The following is a 21,209-nucleotide window of genomic DNA, read 5'->3' on the forward strand; positions in this document are numbered from 1 at the left end:
AAACTCAAAGTATGAAAAAAAAATACTAAGTGCTTCCTGTTAGTATAGTACATGCCACAGTACAAGTGAGGGCCTGCCCAGGTCAGCCTGACCTCTTCTTAATCTATTTTGCTCCTAACAATATTGTGTTTTTGCCTTTTTAGTGTAACAGGGATCAAAATGAATCCCATTTATTTAGAGACCCTTCAATTCCAGCTTTCAGGGACAGAAGCACTGTGGAGATAAAAAGCTTGAAATTCTAAAGGTGAAAAACTGAAGCTCACCCTAACATCAGTTTCCTCAACTATAAAATAGAAACAATAACATCTCAGAGGGTATGTTTGGACACAAGAAACTATGAAACAATGGGTATTTTTACTTTTATGTTTATTTATTATGATAATGAACTGTTTAGTTGAAAGAACTAGGCAGACTATACATGTATATATAAGTTTAACAAACATTAGTATGCTAAATTAGGAACAAAAAGAATTTGGTGCATGTAGTGATCTGAAGGTAGGTGACCCCCCCAAAGTGGACCTCCCTTCCTAATTCCTGGAATGTGTGAATGTTTCCTTATTTGGAACAAGTTCTTTGCAGATGGAATTAAGGATGTTGAACTAATTCTGGATTTTCTAAGGGAACCTTAAATTCACAAACCAAGTGGATTGCCAACGGCCTTCCAAAGCTGGGAGGGAGTAGGAAGGATTCTTTCCTAGAGAGCTTCCAGAGGGAGCAGGGTCTGCCAAACCTTTAATTTTGGACTTCAGGCCTCCAGAATTATGAGAAAATAAATTTCTGTTGTTTTAATACACCCAGTTGATGGTAATTTGCTAGAGCAGCCACAGAAAACAAATACATCATTTTGTTTCCTTTGCAAAGAATTAGGAACTGGCACCCAGACAAATTTTTAAAGTAGGCAAAATTTGTTGATGGCATGTTTGTATTTCCCTAGGTGTATAATGTGGATGATTTTTTTTTTCAGCTTTCTCCAGGACCACTTTTTCCATCAGCACCTACATTCCAGACTCCTGTTCACTCTCTTCTTCTTCCATCAAAAATCACTGCATGTCTCACTCCATCAAATAGAAGAAAAGTTCTAAACAAGTCAGCAATAGTACCTGCCAGGCCTACAAACTCTGTCTTCAGTTGCTTCCCTAGAAGCAGAGCCAGAGATGGGGACTATTTGCCTAAGTGGATTATGGGGGGAATGATCTTAGAAGAAAGAAGGCGGGGGAGTAGGATATGACAGAAGAATAAGGAAAACAAGGTAAGTAGACCTTCATTAAAGTCTAACATTGGCCTGATCCCACCCATAATAATTGACACTAGAGAAGTTTTTTTTAATTAATATATTTTATTCTTTTGGGCAATTTAAATTTCATAGTAAACATGCACAGAAAGTATGGAAATTTTTCTTATGATCCCTACCACCAAACACATTCAATCTCTTCCACTATTGACATCCCCTGTCACTGTGGTACTTTGGTACAATTAAGGAATCTCCACTGACACATCATTATCATCCAGAGTTCCTAGTTCACAAGAAGTTTCACTCTTGATGTTAAATAATCTGTGGGTTTTGACAAATACATCATAACCGGTATCCACCACTGTAGACTCATACAGAATAGTCTTACTGCCTGAAAAATCACTTGGGTTCTACCTGTTTATTCACCCCCCTCTCCTCAAATCCTTTAAATTTTATTATTTCCATACTTTTTCCTTTCTCATAGTGTCTTAATTGGAATCACATTGCCTTTTGATATTGACTTCCTATGTATTTACATTTCCTCATATCTTTTCATGACTTGATAGATCAGTTCTTTTTTTTTAAGGTTTATTTATTTATGCATACAAGAACTGGAGTACAGATCAGAGGTGCAGGGGGTGTGAGGATCCACCAGAGACAGAGTGGGGAACAGAACAGGAAGAATGACTGAAACACATTGCTGAGGGAAGCAGCGGGAGAGTCAGGAGAGGTCTGCTGTGCCATATGGGTAGCTCTCGTGCTGGGGATCAAACTTGTGCTGCAGGGACTGAGGACAGCTTCATAGGTTATGTCTTAACCTTATTTATTTATTTATTTATTTATTTATACATACATACATACATACATACATACATACATGCAAGTACTGGGTACAGTTAGAAGCGCAGGAGGGTGAGAGAATTCACCAGAGCCAGAGTGGGGAGCAGAACAGGCAAAAGGACAGAGGTACACTGCTGAGGGGAGCAGTGGGCGCGGCAGGAGAGGTCAGCGCGCCATGTGGGACCCTTCTCCTGTGGCTGGGGAGCAGCCGGGGATGGAAACGGTGCTGCAGAGGCTGTGGGCAACTTCGCGGCCCAGTGCTCAACCACTGCGCCACCAGGGAGGCCCCAGATCAGTTCTTTTTAGTGCTGGATGTGACACAATTTATCTACTCACTTACTGAAGCCCATCTCAGTAGCTTCCTACTTTTGGTAATTATGAATAAAGTAATAAACATCATGTGCATGTTTTTTAGTAAATGTGAATGTTCAACTCATTTGGGCAAATACTAAAGAACATGGCTGCTGGATGAAGAGTATGTTTAATTTTATAAAAAAATTGCCACTCCATCTTCCAATGTGGCTGTACCATTCTGCATTCTCACCAGCAATAAATGAGAGTTCCTGTTGTTCCTTGCCAGCAATTGGTGTTTTCCGTGTTTGGAATTTTCGCCTTTCAATAAATGGGTAATGGTATCTCGTCATTGTTTTGTTCTTGTTTTCAAATGCATTTCTCTAATGACATATGATCATCTTTTCACATGCTTATTTACCATCTGCACATCATCTCTGATGGAATACATGTTCTAGTCTTTTGCCCATTTTTAAATCAGGTTAATTATTTTCTTCTTGCTGAGTTTTAAGAGTTCTTTTGTGTGTGTGTGTGTGTGTGTCTCTACATTGGATAATAGTCTTTATCAGATGTGTCATTTGCAAATTTTTTCTCCAGCCTGTGGGTTTCCTTTTTCTCTTGAGATAATAGAGTTCTTTGCTCCAGAATTAAGGTGGCTGTGCTGTTACACTAATCCCTCCATCAGCACAAGCAGTTGCTTCCAAAAGGTAAATGCATTTCTCTGGAGAAAAATGTACCTGTGGTTCCAGCAGCCACAACTTAATGCAACTGGGATTTGGGTCTTCTGATCTCTGAAGAGAATGTGGAGAGGGCCCAGGAGCACCTGCTGCCATGCTGTGCTGAGATAAGTGCTTCTATGTTCTTTCTAGGGCATTGGAGGTGACTTTTATGCCCACACTTCCCACTTCACTCTCTGTCACTTTACAAACCATATGGGCTGACAGCTCATAGGCAAAGTGATGGCCAGGGCAAAACTGTCTATCTTGAATAGGTTAGCTCTTCACTCTCTGGAATAATCAAATTGTGTCTCATAGGAATTTGAGCTGGGATTCATGGTAGGAACAATCAGTTGGTGTGGATCTACTAGACTTAAACAGCCTACTTGGCCACCATTTTGGTTATGTGAAGTTCTGCCCTCCTATACAAGGTCAGAACAACCTGGTCAATCAGTTATCTGAGCTAAAAGAATGTAGGCGGCCGCTGGGTTGCGAAGCTATCCCCGGCTGCTCCCCGGCCACAAGGAGGGTCCCACATGGCGCTCTCAGCAGTGTTTAATTCTCTCACCCTCCCGCGCTTCTGACTGTAGTGCAAAATGACATCCTCTAGAAAATCCAGATCCTACAAGGGTTTAACAATGTCTGGCTTGCATCAGGAGGTAAGGCCAGGAATGCCCAGGGGGGCCATTGACTGATGCATGGCCCTGCCCTCCCAGAGGCTGATCAGTGGAGTGCCTTGTCAATAAGATTGGAACCATAAGTAGGGTGTCTAGGGTTTGGTTTCCATCTCAATACCAAGTCATCAAGCAGATAAAAAATACCTTGTCAGCAGACTCACCTTCCCCTGGAAACCTAGATACATATATACACTTGTTAAGTTTCACCAACCCTTTCTCTTTCATCTCCTACCCCATGTAATTGATGCATTATTGTTATTCTATCAGTAAAAAGTCAGAATCTTGCTCTTGTGCAGCATCCTGCATTATGCAGCTTGCTCCATGACTCCCATTTGTCAGTGCAGTATTGTCAATGGCATAAGTTGGTACTAGGCAAGTTGGATTTAGTGTCAGATCTTAGCTGACATTTGCCTCACCTTAATGAAGGTATGCAAGAATGAAGATCCATTGACTGGTGCTGCTGAGAGGCAAACAAGGTGATCTGATCCCAAATAGCCCTTTTGATTCCTGTCTCCATAGACCTGTTCCTCTTGTAACCTATTTTTGAAGAAAGTGCTGAAAGTTTTATTTCCTTTGTTTCCATGTTATTCTCACAATGGATACCCATTACTTGAGTTCACTCAGCTTAAATTGGTGTCTCACACCTAATGGGACGCCTAATAGTGTAAAATGATGGGCCAAATTTAGGGGAAAAAAGCATTTGGACACTCTGAATGGATAATGAAGGTCAGAACTGGAAAGACATTTAAACAAAAACTTTAATACATAATGCAAGACACTGCTTAATATTTACATCTGCAAGGAACCCAGAGACATTTGGTAGTCAATTTCTTTCAATTATGCTTTCCAAGGTCTCCATCCATCTATTCATGGTTTAAATATTAATTGAGCATTTACTACTTGTCAGGCACTGTGTCACATGTTTGGGTTTCAATAACCAGCAAACTTAGACACATGAGATGCTCTCAAGGATTATATAATGAAAGGGGGGAGAAAAAGCTATTAGATAATAATACTACTGGGTAATCAGTTACATGCCAAAACAAGAACTTGAAGGAGAAGGAATGTTTGAGGTTGTGTTCTGGAAGATGGAATTAAGAGATATTGGCTCCCAGGAATCTATACTTGAATTGATATGAAGGGTAAGTATGAGTTTATACATATGGAGAATATGGGATCAAATTTGGATTTTGGATTGTTTGACATTACTCTGGGGTGCAGAGGGTAGATCAGGTGGAGCAGAAAAGCATAGGTAAGGTGGCAAAGCAGTTAGGCTTGAGATAACTCTTGTTGATGTATGGGGAAAAAAAAGATTCAAGATGTATGAAAGAGATACAACTGCAGAGCTTGCTGATGAATTAACCATTGGATTGAGAGAGAGGTATGTGTTCACAATAGTTTCCTGGTTTTTGACTTGACTGGAAGAATGGTGATATCTTTCCTGAGATAGAAAAATTTGAAGGAAGACTAACTTTGGGTGGCAGGTATGAGAGGTTGGCACTTAGTCTTGGTCATGATGACTTTGAAAGGACTCTAAGTGACTTCACTGAGCTATACCTTAAATAAGAGTTTATGGAGAGAAAATAAATTTTATAACAAATCTGGGCATAGATATTACCTAAAACTAGAGATATGTATGGAAATGCATAAGAAGATAATAGCAAGGACATGCCAGTGGTGTATGGTCTCTGAATGAGGAGGATCTTGCAAGATACAGAAATGGAGGGGTAAGAGCTTAGGAGAAAACATAGGAAATCCTGATATCATGGAATAAAAGGGTATAAAGGTATCAAAAATAAGATATGTTTTAATCTAATGCTAATGAAATGTCAAATAAATCCTGAAATAAGTTCACTGGATTTAGAGACATGAACATTGACTGAATGTTGGTGAGAGAAGACAGATGAATTAAATTGAGGAAAAGCAAATAGATACTAATAGAATTCTTTAGAAAAGTCATAGTATAAAAGAATTTTGGCTGGGCCTCCCCTGGTGGCGCAGTGGTTGAGCACTGGGCTGCGAAGCTGCCCACAGCCTCTGCAGCACCGGTTCGATCCCCGGCTGCTCCCCAGCCACGGGAGAAGGGTCCCACATGGTGCAACAGACCTCTCCTGCCACACCCACTGCTCCCCTCAGCAGTATGCCTCGCTCCTTCTGCCTGTTCTGCTCCCCGCTCTGGCTCTGGTGAATTCTCTCACCCTCCTGCACTTCTGACTCTACCCAGTGCTTGTATAAATAAATAAATAAATCTTAAAAAAAAAAGTTTTGGCTAACATTTGAACTAATACCAAGTAATTCCTATCTGCATTCAAATGCAAGTTCTCAATTAAGTATTATGGATTGCTTGAAGTATAAGGTGGTAACTTTCTCCTTAAAAAAAAAAATTTACTTTTGGACATTAGACATATAACCTTGGTGAGAATATAGAAATAATTCATGAAGATATAAAAGAAAATATTTGCTGAGCCTTTACAACATTCCAGACATATCATTTTATTTAATAGAAATCATCCTGTGAATCAAGCAATTAGCATATTTGTGTTATAAAGGGAAGTCACATTTTATGTAAATAACTTTAGAAAATCTGGTAAGAAAATGAAAAGATAAATACCATATTCTATGCAAATGTAGTTTGATGTATTTTCTTTTAATAATGTTCTCAGAGAATTTAAGTTGTTTTCACGGTGTCACTGAACTATAAGTTGACAATTCAGTATTTGAACTTTATTCTGATTTTAACATTTCCATTTTTTCCTCCAGACACGCGGCCTGATGGATGTATCATAAAAATGAGAAGACCTGATAGACAGATTGTACAAAGTAGACATTCCTAGTAGAGAGAAGAATTTTGGATGAGGGGTGTGAAGTATATATCACACAGCACCTGGGATGTGAGCTGGGTTTTGAAAGACAGAGAAGACTTAACTTGGGGTCAGTTAACAGCATGCAGGCCAAATCCAGCCCAGCATCTAGTATGATCCCCAAGCGAATAATGGCTTTTACATACTTAAATGTAAAATATAAACAAGACTATTAACATTTCAGCAAGAACAGCTGCTGCATTTTGCTTCTTGGTCCATAAGATCCAAAAATTTTTACTATCTGGTATTATACTGAAAAGGATTACAGGTCTCTAATTTAGAGAAATATGCGAGGAGTGAGCTCCAGGTGATGACAACGCCACAAGCCCAGGTCTGGAGGGTGAAAACACACTGGATATTTAGGGTGAAGGGAGTAATCCAAGGAAAACGTGTTGGGAATCTTTTGTGGTCAGGATCCAGAATGCCTTCTCTTCCAGGCAAAGCCATTTAATCAATATTTTGCTACATCAACATTTGCATAATTATATCCCTAGCTAGATTTTGAGGTTCTCCTAAGCAACAATCAGATTTTTCTCAGCTGTGCATTCCTCTCTCCCCCAAGCATCTCACAAGTGTCTGCTCATTGATTACCAGCTAAATCAATGCTACTTGACAAACAGCCTCATACCACCTAGGCCTCACCTCAAGCTAGGCCAAGCTTTTAATCATCAACAGAGTCCTCTCCTCGCTCTCCTGTCCAGAAGAGAATCTACTGTTCATTAATTATCAAAGCTGACAGTCACAGCCTTCCCTCAAATGCAGCACTCAGAGGGACAACAAAACACATCCTTCAGTTGTGGCAAATGGTGGGAGGATGGGGGGAATCAAAATTCCATGGGAATCTCTTGTGCCCAATGTCCACCTAATTGCAATATTGTCGAGAGGCAAGGTTGGTCAGTTTGAGTGTGCATGATCTTCTAGCTGGATCATGCTATTTTAAACATGCCCACGTTGGAAAATAAGGATGTTCAGCTTGCAATAAATTCTGTTTGGAGCCCAAAGTTGAGCCCTGAGACCTGGAGCAGCATAATCAAGGCGGTGATGGATGAGTTGTCTGCAATTCTGAGACACAGCGTGTCACGCATCCAGTCACTGAGGGCTTGAGTGTTTGTCATAATGTCACAGCACCTGCTGTTGACGGATACCTGGAACGTAGGAGCCTAGGGTGGGGGCGGGGGGAGCTGGATGCTTTTGACCAGCCCTTCCCCTCCCCCAGGACCTGCAAGTGCAGGGAGGGAGGCAGCGGGCATCTGCCATTGGAAAGACAAAATGGAGCCACGCAGGGCAAGCTGCAAGGGGTGGGGAAAGTGGAGAGTTTGCGATGCAAGGAGAGGAAGAACAGGTGCTCTGAGGAGGGCGGCCACTTCTCCCGGGGTTCTGGCAGTTTGCCGCTCTGTAGAGCCTCTTGTGAGTCTGCCTGTTTGGCACCTGAACAAACACCACAGTGAAGCATTCTGTCCCCTTGCAGCTCTGCTCTCCAAAGGAGGAGAGGTTCTCTAGAAGGCCTATCTACACGGATTGCAGCAATGTTTTCTGGGAGAGGGGGAAATGCAGTTTTTCCCCCATACAAAATGATTTTTAAGATGCTTTCACTATCCTTCAATCCTGCAGTTAAGGACTGACTTGCCAGCTAATTCCAGATTGCTCTTCCTTTTGGCATTTGCAAGGTATAGATTGTTCTGTGTTCTCTCTCCTTTGCCAAATTTGCCTCCTCTGAGACTCTCTGGGAAAGTATTTGTAACTCTGCAGTTCAGTTCAAGGAAGGGGTGGGGAAAGGAAGGCAATTAATTCTCCAAAGCAATCATGTGTTTTAAAAAATATTATTATGTAAATCAAGCTGATGTGTCTCCGTATCCAGTAAGGGTGTTGGAGGATTACTCACTACAGAAATGACAATCTGGTAGAGACATTTTAATACAGAGGCTGTGGTGATTGACCTTTTTCTCTGCCCCTGCTGGCTCAGATGTCCAAGGTACTCCCCTCAGCAGGGGGCTGCAACCCTGGAAGATGCTTATCAGGATCACAGAGGCAGAGTTCCTCTGAGAGTGTGCACCTGCTGAGGTATGTGCCTTCTTGTATGGCATGCCCCTTTCAACTCCTCCCAATCCTAGGTCGAATTCCCAATTGTAGTCCAAACCAACAGCTGCTCAACCATGAAAGAAATTGAAGTCACCAAAATAAAGCACCACAGTGAGAGTTCCACAATCATTTCTCAAACCTGGGACTCCTGGAACTAAACTCAGGAAAGTCAAGACAGATGGTCTCCTCCTCATTGCCTTTTAGAATTTGGAAGCTTGTGAAGATGGCCTTGTTTTCCAGCTTCACTCAGAGAGCTGGAAAAGTGGGGCAGTAGGTCTTCAAAGGCTTCTGTTTCCTACCTGGCCCCTCCCACATGCCTGAGGGAAACTGAGGAGGTATCTATAAAGGTAACTTCTATGGAGGCCTGTACCTGTGGAGGCCTGTGTTTTGGCAGGCCTGGCTATCCTCCGAGATAACCAAGGAGGCTCATCATTGCCCAATCTGTTTTTATTTTTCTTCTGGTACTATTATTTTATTAACATATAATTTATATCCAGTAAAAGGTACATTTTTAAGTATACACATTAGTGAGTTTTGACAAGTATGTATTCGTGTTGCCCACATCCATAAAGATACAGAATAAGATGGGACACTTGACATTCCTTCAACAAATTCCCTCATGCCCTTTTGCTTCATTCCCCCACCCAGCAATGGAAACCACTGATCTACTTTCTACTACTATAGATTAGTTTGCATTCTCTAGAGTGTCATTAAAGTGAAGCAATACAGGATAGAGTTTTCTTCTCTGGCTTCATTTGCTCCGAACAAAGCAAATGTTCATCCATGCAGTAGTATATATTAATAGCATATATCAGTAGTTCTATTTTTTAAGTAGCATTCTGTTGTATGACTGTATCATTATTTTTCATACATTCATGCATTGTTAGACATTTGGGTTGTGTCCAAATTGTGGATCTTATGGTTAAAGCTGCAATGGATATTCTTATACCTTTCTTTGAATGAATATATGCTATTGTTTCTGTTGCTTAAATATCTAGGAGTGAAATTTCTGAGACATGGAAAAGTGAAGAAATGTAACATTATTAGGAACTGCCAAACAACTTTACAAAGGAAATCCACCATTTTTCACTCTCTACAGAAATGTTAGAGAGTTCCAGTTGTTCTACCTCCTTTGCTAGTATTGCTAGTCTTGACTGCTTCAGCTTTCATCTTGGGTGAGAAGTAGTACTTTATTGTAGCTAAACTTTTTCAAAGCTGTCATTTTCCTGGGGATCAACTGCTTAATTCTAGGGGAGTCTTAAATGGGTGGTGAAAAGCAGGAATTGCAACAGGAGGGAGGTTTCCATTTAGAGTCAGTCTGCATATTTTTATTTTTAAAAGAAAACCTCCAAGCTGCAATTTGAGTTCAAAATTCCTCCCCAGAAGTCTAGTTTCCTTAACAGCAGCTTATAAATATTTACCTTCACATTTTAAATGATGACAATGCATACAGTACAAATACCAGGCGCTTTAAGTTATAAATATTCATCACAGAGGTTGCCAGTTGTTTTCCTGTAGGATACAGAGAATGTTGTCTTTCTCCATCTCAGGTCTATGGAAAGCTTTCCTGGACATGTTAAGTGGTTAAGAACAGATACCCAGAAAAATGTATCTCCTTGGTTTGAGTCCTTTCTCTTCTGGGACTGTGACTTAAGAGAAAGTTACTTTGCCTCTCTACCACAATGTCCTTCATACAGCTATAGTAATAAGTCTACCTACTGGAGTTGGTATACGTGTTAAGTGACATAGTGCATCTGAGACATGAAGCCTACTATCTAGCCCATGAACAATGTGTAACAATTAAAAGACTTCATAAAAGCAAAATTTCAGCAAAGATTGACCCTCTCTCATTCACCTTTTCTCCATCCAACAACCTGGTTTGAGATGTCCGGAGCCAGCTAGAACTAATGGGCTGATCTGTGAAAGAATCAGTAGGCAGCTGCTTCAAGACACCATTTCATGCTTCTGAAGAAACTCTCCCTGAGGGAATATATCAGAAGGAAAAAGAAAAATATTGGGTGGTTTCACTTATAGGAGGAAGATAGGGAAACCAAACAAGGGATCAGTAAAAAAAAAAAAAGGGAAAACTAGCAGGCAAACTATAAATCAGAGACATTCAGCAGGGGAGGGGGAGGGAAAGAGAGCAAAACAGGGGAGGGAAGAGCACAGGAGACTATGGTGATGGTTCATGGGTGTCTTGGGGGTGGGAATTTTTATGGGAACTAAACCTGAGAAGAGAAATCAAACATTGTACAAAAATGAACACTGTTTATATTTGTATACACACTCACATATGTAAATACATTCTTTAAGAAAAACAAAACTAAAACTAGGATCAGGAAAGATTTGTGAAACCCTAGACATTTCATGCAAAAAAGTATAAAGATCCTGGGCCTCCCCGGTGGCGCAGCGGTTGAGCACTGGGCTGCGAAGCTGCCCGCAGCCTCTGCAGTACCAGTTCAATCCCCGGTCACCAAGCAAGGGTCCCGCATGGCACGAAGACCTCTCCTGCTGCCCGCTGCTCCCCTCAGCAGTGTACTTCGGTCCTTCTGCCTGCTCTGCTCCCCGCTCTGGCTCTGGTGAATTCTCTCACCCTCCCGCGCTTCTGACTGTACCCAGTGCTTGTATGTATAAATAAATAAATCTTAAAAAAAAAATAAAAGTATAAAGATCCTGAAATGATGTATAAAAGTGCATAGGAGGGCCTCCCCTGGTGGCGCAGCAGTTGAGCACTGGGCTGCAAGGTGGCCTGCAGCCTCTGCAGTGCAGGTTCATTCCCTGGCCGCCGGCGAGGGGGCCTACCCAAAAAAAAAAAAGTGCACAGGAATATTTTTCGTCTGGGATCCCTATCTTGCAATAAAATATTAAAAGGGACTGGGAAAACTCTTTGGAAACACAGAAGACGAAATGGCCTTTGGTGAGAAGAGAACATATTTTGGAAAAAGAGAGGCTTGGGATTGGGTTTCCACTCTGCGGTTAATCAATGATTTGTCCCTGACCAAGTCACTCCATCATACTGAATTTCAGTTTTCATATCTGTAAAATGGAAATAATATCTTGTGCCTTCCAGGATATCTGAGATTGGCACGTGGAAATTGGTACCCATAAGTGACCAACAAAAGTTTGTTCTCTTCCCTGTCATTGATCTAATTTCTTAACAACGGTTCTTCCTGCATATCCTTTTCCTTCTATTCAATGCTAAGTAGGCTTAGCTTCTGTTAAATTACAAATGACCTTGAGAATAATTATCTGAAGATTTATTAACCATTCTCACCTTAGCATGAATGTATCAGATTGTGTCTTTGAAGGAGACTTTTGCATCAGGTGTCAATAGACCACAGAAAAGAAAATGCAAGAAGGCAAAATTATTACATTTTATTAAATATTTTCCTTTAACTAAAAACAATATTAATCAATGAATAAAATCCAGGACATCTCTTGATTTTCTATGTCTCCCTGCCTCTCTAATTTTTTTACCCATTAATATAGCATCTCATTTTTTTTAATCTTTTCTAATCTCTCTAATCTCCTCATCTTTTAATTCAGAGGTAAACAAATTATGGCCCACTTACCAAATGCAACCTATGGCTTGTTTTGTAAATAAAGGTAACTGTAACTCAGAGATAATCATTTGTTTATGTGTCTGTTGCCACTTTTGGATCACAATGCTGAGGCCACATGGCTTGAAAACTGAAAATTCTTGCTCTGTGGCCTTTTACAGAAAATCTGTGAATGCTGATTTAAATGTACATCTAGTTTCCCCTTGACAGTTTGTGTTATAGGAGAAGGCAAAAGGATTCAAATGGCCTTGAGACATGACCTAGAGACTGGACAGAGGCCATAATGTACTCTTTGAACAGATATGGTTCCAAAGTCAATTATTCCACAATGGCTGATCAAATAGACATCTTTTGCTTGTTTAGGACATTAAAAACTTACCAAAATCTCTTCCTTTCATAAAATCAAGAACAAGAGAAACTAGTATCCAAAAGAAGCCCAAAGATAGTGTCCTTTAGGAATTTTGTTCTTCTTTTTTTATATTTATATTTTGTATGAATCTCCCAAATGAGTTTGAGGACTATAAGTCAGGGAGTGAGTATAGTAAAAAGATGCCCTATGTAGAAGGAAGAGAATGGAATTTAAAGAGAGGACAATCTTAAATATTAAATATAGAGTAATTTGAAATAATCATCTCAATATAATGATACTTTATTTTTTTAATTTTTTGAAAGATTTATTTATTTATACATACAAGAACCGGGGTACAGGCCAGATGTGCGGGGGGTGAGAGGATTCACCAGAGACAGAGCGGGGAACAGAACAGGCAGACTGACTGAAATACACTAGTGAGGGGAGCAGCGGACGAGACAGGAGAAGTCTACCGCACCATGTGTGTATCTCCGCAGCCAGCAGGGATCGAACCCATGCTGCAGAGGCTGCGGACAGCCTCACAGCACTGTGCTCAACTGCCTGTGCCACCAGGAGGCCCTATAATCTTACTTTAATTACCAGTAACAAAAAAAAAAAAAGAAAGAAAGAAAGAAAGAAAGAAAAGAAAAGGGTATTTTGTGATGGAAATAAGATGTTGGAGGAGGAGGATGAATAAGCTTAAACTTTAGCAAACATTACCTCAAAAACATTTCTATGTCCCCGATTCAAAAGGAAATATCTTTTCTCCTTTTCTCCTACACAGGGACAGTTTGATCAAATCCTTTGGGTTTTTTTCTTTTTCAGTCCCTGTCCAGAGAAAAAGGAACCAAAATATAATCAGTGAAATGTGGAAAAAGAATGGTTTGGCAAAAATAAACACAGTGAGCAGGGAAGAAAGCAGAGGGAGTTGAGCTGCACACAAATGACCTTGGGGAAGGGACAGAAGATAGAAAGATGATGGGAATCAAAGGAGCCTCCTTGTAAAACTATATACAAGCTTGGAACTTATTGAAAGCAGGAATGAATGTCAGCAAAGTCCAAGGTCTCAAAAAAAAAAAAAAGGCCTTTTCATTAAGATTTTCTCTATAAGCTCTGAAATTATCTCCAGACAGTGGCAGAAAATTCCCCATCTCTTCATTTTCTTACTTTGGGGTGGATGGACGGAGAATGCAGCTTGAGGTTTCTCTTACTTTTTGTCTCCATGAGACAGAGGTGAGAGCGGATGTCAAGTTAATTTAGCTAAGGTGAAGCCAGATTTACTTTCCTGATTTAGGTTTTGCAAACAGAACATATACATAGAGAGAGAGAAGGGAATAGGCTCAAATGAAAATTCAAAGACCCTCCTTAGAATCTAGTTTAATTTTGTCTTAGGTTCTCTTGGGTCTGGATCTGGAGATGGGATGTTTATCCAGGTGATTTAATGAGGGGACTCTCAGGGAGATGTGAGCAGGAGAAATGAAGGTAGCAAGTAAAGGCAGGGGAAGAAGCCAAGTAGGGCTACGAGTTTAGCTTCAAGTCTCATTCCATAGAAAGCTCCGGAACATGAATTACACCACAAAGAAATTCCCACTTTGAGTCAAAGGACAGCTAATTTATATCTGCCTCTTAATGTTATTGGCTGAAATCTCTGAGCATTCCTAAGGGATGGAAGAATAACCTATTTATCTACTTACCTCCCTTCTTTTCTCCCTAACGTTAAAGTAACTTCAGTTGTTCAAGATCAATTAAAATAAAGGCTCCTTGGAGCCATTTGCAGTCAATACTCATAGCAGCTGGGGAGTGGACAAAGCACTTTATAGGAGTCAGTAGTGGGGTACCAATAGTACGTGCCAGATATGCTAAGTCGGACCACTTAGAAGAAAGGAGAAGGTCATCCAGTGTTGACTATCAATGGAGGGGATCACTAATGTTGGGGTGAGGATGGGAAATATCACATAATCATTTGATTCCTGGCATGGGATGGAGTTGAGGAAAATCCTCTTCCACCTAACCCAAGAGTCCCCTATTCTCACTTATCTATATGGATTATCTGGAGTGTATCATTCAATCAGATCACAGCACCTTTTTCAAACAACATATGTGATTATGCATTGAAAACACAGTACAACGCATTACTTAGGTGAAGGTTCTAAGGAACATTTTGTCTCTGTAGTTCAATGTATTTTCTCTTTTTTGTAAAAAAGAAGGAAAACTGTATGACTTCATATTTCCTTTAGTTGAGAGAAAGGTCAACACAAATTTTATTTGCTTCTGCTCCTTTTCTAAAAAAACTTTGTTCTATTTTATACTTAATTATTAGTGTGATGAAAAATTCTATTCAAAACAAAAGCTAATTGCAGCCACATTCATATGTTTCAGCAATACTAAAAGGCGTGTTTTTCCACAGCCCAGAATTGCCAGAATCACGATGCGTCTTGATTCTTACAATCCCTGTGGGTCTGGTGAAAGTTAGGACCTAGCAGCATTGCCTGTGCTGAGAAAACTTGGTCATCACTTCATTTGCGCTCTGTAAATGTAAGTGCGGGGGGGGGGGGGGATGGTCACATGATTTTGAACACGTGAAATAAATTCAAAGAAGTCAATGTGATTGATTCGTGCATTGCACAGGGCTATCATAAAGACATAGTGTCACAGTTTAATTGGCAGTGTGTTTTCATATATTTACTGGTACATGTGCATTTTACAATTAATAAAGCCCAATAGTTCATGAAACATTGTTGTAGGCAATGGTATAATTATTCAGAGGAGAAATTATTTTGGGAAATAATTTGATGCATGATGAAATCTTGCTGGTGAAACTATCAGGAACATGCTTAAAGTGAATGAAATTAGGTTTATTTAGGTTGCTGCAGCAAAGAGGTCTAGAACTCAGAGGAAGCCTGAGAGCATCACAGTAGGGGGCTGGAGGAAGGGTTTCTGATAAGATTTGGGCTTTGAATGCATCTAAAGAGAAATCAAGGAGGAAGGAACTGGCTCAAGTTAGATGCTGTCAAGAAACTGGAGTGAATTTTATCTGGGAGACAGGGAGACCAAAGCTAAGTCAGGGTTGTCATTGGTGAAAATAGGAGTCATGTGTTAGTTCAAAGAGGGGTTGTCAGTCTCTGTTGTGGTTGTAGACTGGCTTCGTCTCTGTCCAGTTGCAGACATGATTGTGATACTCCTCAAAGACACACTACTTATATTCCTTTGGGAATATCACGATCTGGCTGCCAGTGGGGATAACGTAGTAATGTATGTGAAAAATTTACTGGACTTGGAGTTGAAAGCCTGGGTTGAAGGTCTTATATGTTTTGGGTGTGGGAATTTGTTCAGTTTTCATAACCTTTTTGAACTTAGTTTCCTGAAGTATAAAATGGAACTTTTAAATAAGTACTTGAAATTGTTGACTTCTTATCAACCATTACAATAGAAGTGCATACATAAGTGACAGTAGTGAGTAGTAAAACAACAAAAAAAAAACGTTGATTCTTTTTAGGTGGTTTTGGACAGAAGTCCAAAGACCATTGGCCTTGAGTGGCACTAGAGACATTTGGGAAGCTATCTACTCTGGACTGCTGAAAGATTGTCCTGCTGTGGAGGAGTAAATTCAGAAGCAGAATGGCCGCGAGGTTTGCACACAGATGGAGAATCAAAAGCCTTCCTAATGCATCTGAGATTGGCTTTTCCCAGAAGCAAACCCTGAGCCAGACATTCTTGTTCAAGTGATTTGTCAAGGAAGAGCTCCCCAGAGAGCTCGGCAGGCAAGCAATGGTGGGAAGCAGGAAAGGGAGAGGGAGGAAGCCAAGCACAGGGGTGATTTCCAGTGAAAAACCAGCTACAGCTCGAGCCCGAGAGGGACTCAGAAGCATAAATTACTCCTCAGAGTTCATCCCACCTCAAGGCAGAGGAGCTGGATTTTCGCAGCCTGCACAGTCATTAGTGTGGTCTCCTCTGGGGGGCAGCCCAGCAGCTGCGATGTCTGTGGTAGCAGGAGGCAGTCATTAGAAGCAAAGCAAGCAAAAGCTGGAGCAATGGGTGCTCAGTGCCAATGAGAGTGACCTGAGGGCGTCTGGGTGGGGCACCATCAGTGTCCACCTGCACTGAGGAAATGACTTCAAAGGGGCTATCTGGACATATTCATAGACCTATTCTCCAGCCCCCCAATACTATTGTAACATCCTACATTCCTCCTCACTTGCAGAAGCAAGTGTTTCTCCATAATCTGTCACTTCCTGGTGCATAGCACTGATGGAAAGGCTAGCATTTAAAGTGAAATATGTCAGAGAAAATATTTAAAAGATGTCGTTCTGTCTGGGGTGTCACTGGAGTGTGACATGACTACAGGAGCCCTGTTAGGAGTAATGAGGCAAGATGAGCCTTAGCAGATTCATTCTGCAGAGCATAGCTCAAGGACTGAACTAATATTATTACTGACCATAAATGTTGTTAGGGAGATGTGGAGAGGATGTTAATGCCACTAAACATTACAATCAAATCTCAATAATGACCAGTGAAGCAGGCTAATAAATTGCAGATTATGTGCGTCATGCATATTCATTCCTTCAGAAACCTCAACTTCCTAGCTGCAAGGATTTCAAAGGCTTCTGCTGTAAGCACTGGGCTTAAAGCCACACTGGGGGGAGAAAAGAAAATTAAAAGCTGACGATTCTGTTAGAATTATCTGAGTCTTCTGCTATTAAGTTAGTTTCCTTCCTTCCAGCTAATGAAAATGGAAAACATAAGTAAATACGCAGATTTGCTACTAGGTAGGAAACTCCTGAGTGCTAATGCAACACACCCTGATGAAGTCAGGAGGGACTGGGAAATAGTACTGCTTCGGTTATCACTTATAATGCATTGTGTAACATCAGCACTCTCTGGCTTTGGGGCTTGCCAGGCACAGTTTGGAAAAATAAAAAGTTCTTGTCATCAAGAAAGAGGATGCCATGTGTGTGTACTTGTTAAAAATAAATCTGCTCTCACCACAATCCCATCCAGGAAAATCTAAGGAAAACCCTTTAGGAGAAATACTATCATCGCACCAATGATTTTCACATTCTGGGGATCTCCCGGGAGTCATAGTTTCTTTAGAATCGGGGCATGATTTCTGAAGATTTTGTATTTCTTTTGAAAAGTCCATTTTTGGCGGATCCTCACCTCTGGGTTTAAGAGATGGAGGATGGCAAGTATCCCCTAGATGCTGTACATGCTTCAGTGACTTCTCTTCACCCGAGAAGCTGCTGCCCCCTAGAGTCGGAAAAGGAAATATACACCGACCCTCCAGCCCAACCCAGTCCATCCCCAGGTAAGGCAAAGTAAATACTCTGGAAAATAATAACTCAGCAAGCTTTTCAGAGTCTTCACATAATAATGCTCTTATGATTCATCTATCTAGTCCCATTCACCTTTTTTTTTAAAGAGGCATGTAGTATTTATTTGTTTGTTTGTTTGTTTGTTTGTTTTGTTTATACATGCACTGGGTATAGTCAGAAGCGTGGGAGGGTGAGAGAATTCACCAGAGCCAGAGCGGGGAGCAGAACAGGCAGAAGGACCGAAGTACACTGCTGAGGGGAGCAGCGGGCGGCAGGAGAGGTCTGCGCGCCATGTGGGACCCTCCTCTGGTGGCCGGGGAGCAGCCGGGGATCGAACCGGCACCGCAGAGGCCGCGGGCAGCTTCGCAACCCAGCGCTCAACTGCTGCGCCACCGGGGAGGCCCCCCATTCACCTTTTTATAGATGAGAAAACTCCAGCTCAAAATAGAGGACCCAATTGCCACAAGCAATTGCATGTGAGCAATGTAGCTGGAAGCTTTGTAAGTTCCAGTCACACAAGTCTAAACTTTTAGCCAGAAGATATCGATTTTAGCTTTCACTACTTCCACATCAGAAAAAAATGGATTTAGAGAGGAATAAGTTTGGAGCTCTCTTTGTTCCTTCAGTTTCACGTGGAGTCTATGTTGTTAGCAAAAAAAGAGAACATAGAGATAAAGTAAGGTGAAAATTCTAGAATCTCTCCTGATTTTCTCCAAAGTGCAAGCTAATCCTCTCTGGATTCAGGGCTCCCTCAACAGTTTGGTTTCATGTCTTAGGAGCTGAGTCATACCTTCCTGGGCCTGAGGTTTTCAATCCTATTTTCTCTTCCAAGATTCCTTAGCAGATTGAGCTTTGTCACTCACTGTGGGGAGGGGGAACTTATCTAACTATTCCAGGAAACTTGGGGTGTTCTAAAACACCGAATTTAGGGGCCTCCCTGGTGGTGCAAGGAGTTGGGACACAACCTGTGAGGTTGTCTGCAGCCACTGCAGCACAAGTTCGATCTCCGGCCAGGGGAGGTGACCCACGTGGAGCAGCAGACCTCTCCTGACTCACCCACTGCTCCCCTCAGCAGTGTATTTCAGTCAATCTACCTGTTCTGTTCCCCACTGTCTCTGGTGAATCCTCTCACCCTCACACCTCTGGCCTGTGCCTCAGTTCTTGTATCCATAAATAAATAAATCTTTAAAAAAAATTAAACACCAAATTTAAATTGCATAGTCAGACATGTTGCTGATAACATTCTGACAATGCAATTTAAATTTGCTGTTTTAGAACTTTTTGAATAGCCCTCACTGAAACTTAATTTGTTTGCAAGATAATACAAGCTTCAAAACACTAAAAGCTTTCATTCATTCAATAATTTTGCATGTAATTCATATAATTCTCATTTGATTCTTAAATGTCACAGCAGTAATTGTTACTAAAGTATCATCTCTTTATCCAACCCTACCAAAGCCAAAAATTGATCCTATTGGGATATATTCATTTCTATCATCTCTTTCTCTTCCTATTATATAAACCTTCTTCCTTCATACGTCTTTGTCCCCAAGGGAAGCAGGACTAAGGAGTGTGCTCCTCCTCATCTTTTCAAGTCTCTATAACTGACACAAAAGAGGGAATAGAAAATGCTAGAAAAAGTCAATAAGTCACATTAATTCCATCTCAGCAGTTGTTTCTAGAACAGTCTGTGTTTAATTCCATGCACACATGAGTGGCTTAAGCTAGGCTTTGAAGCATGTACCTCATTAAGGACACATAGAAAACATCTCAAAATAGTAATTTTTGAGCTTTTACTCTTTGTAATGACCTTTCCCCTTCTCAGTAAGAGGCATCCACTTTGCCTTGAGGATAAATAGATCATTAGAGAGGAAATGAAGAAACAATGTTCAGCTTTCTGACTTCCAAAACAGACTTTGAGATTCAAAAGGAATGGCTTGAGAGAGATAAGCCAATGTGCAGGCCATGCCATAGACTCAGAAAGAGAAGACTCTCCAGATCAAGAATGCATCTTTATTCCAATCATATAGTTAGAGGAAAAAATATATATACAGACCAAGACTTTGTTGGACCCAATAAAAGACAAATGTTTCTGTAAAGAACAGAATGGACTAGCAAAATGGTAAACAGGGCAGAAGGTAAAACTGTTTTTTTTTTTTTTTTTTTTTGCTGTTCTTGCACTTTCAATGTGAAGTAATTATGAGAGACTTTGGCTGTTTCAAGTAAAGAGGGTTAAAGGGACTCTACAGGAGATGACAGGAACTTAGGAAGATGTTCTCACTTGTCATGGGAAGGGGGCATTCTTCTGCCAGTCTGTGAGATCAAGGTCCTAGTGAGCTGAAGCCATCAACACATCAGGGTGTTCAGCCATGGCAGCCTGGGTCAATGAACTGGGCCTGGATCTGCCATGTTTTCAATATGGCAGCTGGTAATAAACGTTTGCTCCAGATTAAGGTCCTAAAAGGTCAAATGAAAAGCCTGATACCTTTTACCTTACCCTACACCGATGAAATACACTGCTGAGGGGAGCAGCCAGCGAGGTAGGAGAGGTCTGTCGCGCCATATGGGACCCTCGCCTGCAGCTGGGGATTGACCCAGTGCTGCACAGGCTGCTGGTAGCTTCGCAGCCCAGCGCTCAACCACTGCACCACCAAGGGAGGCCCCCCAATTGAATATTTAAGTACAAATTCTGAAAGGTACTATGACAGAAAATTATCTTTTTGCTGTGAAAGAGATTACCAGGTGGCAACATGCTTTATTGGGATGGTCTACAGGTGGGGCTGTGGTTAAGGGTCTTCTCAAGGCTTGCAAGCATCAAGGAGCTAGCTGGCAAGGAGTTGTGGGCATGTCACAGGCTAAAAGCTGAAGAAACAGGTGCTCTCAGTTGGTAAACTCCCTCACAAGGAAGGGAGGAGAATTTCTTTGGTTTATACACATGAAAGAAAATGGCTTGTTTTAAATTATGGCAATCTCAAATTTTCTGCTCAAGACCTTGAGTAACTTAGGGGTCCTGACAACTAAATTTCATAAAATAATTCAAAGGTCAACCTAATTTTCTTCTTTACATATCGTTTTTCACCTTTGTTTAGTTTCTGCTGAGTGCTTGCAATATATTATTTATTTCTTCATTCACCAATATATATTTGGAATTGTATCTTAAATTATTGTTTCCCAAGTCAGGTCTTCATTTAACTTGGGATGTTATTTTTCATTGTGTTTAATTAATTTTATTTGATATCAGCTGTTTGTGATGTGCTTTTTTTCCTTAATAAAAAAAAACATTTTTTAAATCT

The sequence above is a fragment of the Talpa occidentalis genome, unplaced genomic scaffold, assembly GCF_014898055.3.
Source record: "Talpa occidentalis isolate TD23 unplaced genomic scaffold, MPIMG_talOcc4v2.1 talOcc4.10, whole genome shotgun sequence".
Classification (NCBI taxonomy): Eukaryota; Metazoa; Chordata; class Mammalia; order Eulipotyphla; family Talpidae; genus Talpa; species Talpa occidentalis.